Genomic DNA, 1,219 nt, shown 5'->3' with positions numbered 1-1,219 from the left:
GCCTTGGACTCCGGCCCATCATCGAACGGCTTAAAAGCTGCGGCCTCCTAATTCCTATCAATTCCCCGTGTAATACCCCCATCCTTCCCGTCCGCAAACCTTCGGGGCAGTATAGACTAGTCCAGGACTTACGTCTTGTCAACGCGGCGGTTGTGCCCATACATCCAGTTGTTCCAAACCCCTACACGTTGCTCTCGCATATCCCTCCAAGGACTGCTTGCTTCTCGGTATTAGATCTCAAAGATGCCTTTTTCACCATTCCCCTCGACCCAAGCTCATACTTTATTTTTGCCTTCACTTGGGATGATCCCCTCATGGGTATTTCCCAGCAGCTCACGTGGACCGTCCTCCCTCAGGGGTTCCGGGACAGCCCTCACTTGTTCGGACAGGCACTGGCCCTTGACCTACTCAACTGTAATCTCACGCCCTCGTCTGTCCTCCAATATGTGGATGATCTACTGATCTGCTCCCCCAGCCGTCCTGAGTGCATCCGGGCCACCACCATTCTCCTCAATTTTCTATATAACAAGGGATACCGAGTGTCCCCTAGCAAGGCCCAAATATCCTCATCTTCAATCACCTACCTAGGCTTACAGCTCACGCCTGGGAAAAAAATCCATCACGGTCGACCGGTTACAGGCTCTTAAGGCCCTCCAGTCCCCGCAGTCAGCCCAGGAAATACTTTCCTTCTTAGGACTGGTTGGGTTCTTCCGCCACTGGGTCCCTAATTATGCCATCTTAGCCAAGCCCCTATATCAGGCCGCAACCGACACCCCCATGGGACCGCTCTCTTCCCAGGGCACGGTTAACCAGGCCTTCCGGGCACTCCTCAAGGCTCTATGCATATCCACCAGCCTGGCCTTGCCTAACCCCAACCTGCCTTTTCATCTGTACACAGATGAAAAATCCCATACGGCAGTAGGGGTCCTAGCACAACCACTAGGGGGCACCCTCCTACCTCTGGCCTACCTGTCCAAACAATTAGACCCCACTGAAAGGGGATGGCAGTCTTGTCTTCGTGCCTTAGCCGCAGCAGCTACCCTCACCACTGAAGCCCTTAAGATCAATTTGCAACTTCCACTTCAGGTGTTCTCCACTCATAGGCTTGCTGAACTCCTTACCCACCGATCTCTACCTCACTTAGGACCATCTAGAGTCCAGCTAATACATCTACTCTTTATCGAAAACCCCAACATTACGCTTTCACACTGTGCTGCCT

Source organism: Cebus imitator, unplaced genomic scaffold, assembly GCF_001604975.1.
Source record: "Cebus imitator isolate Cc_AM_T3 unplaced genomic scaffold, Cebus_imitator-1.0 Scaffold222, whole genome shotgun sequence".
In the NCBI taxonomy this organism is placed as follows: Eukaryota; Metazoa; Chordata; class Mammalia; order Primates; family Cebidae; genus Cebus; species Cebus imitator.
This window is presented reverse-complemented; position numbering follows the sequence as displayed.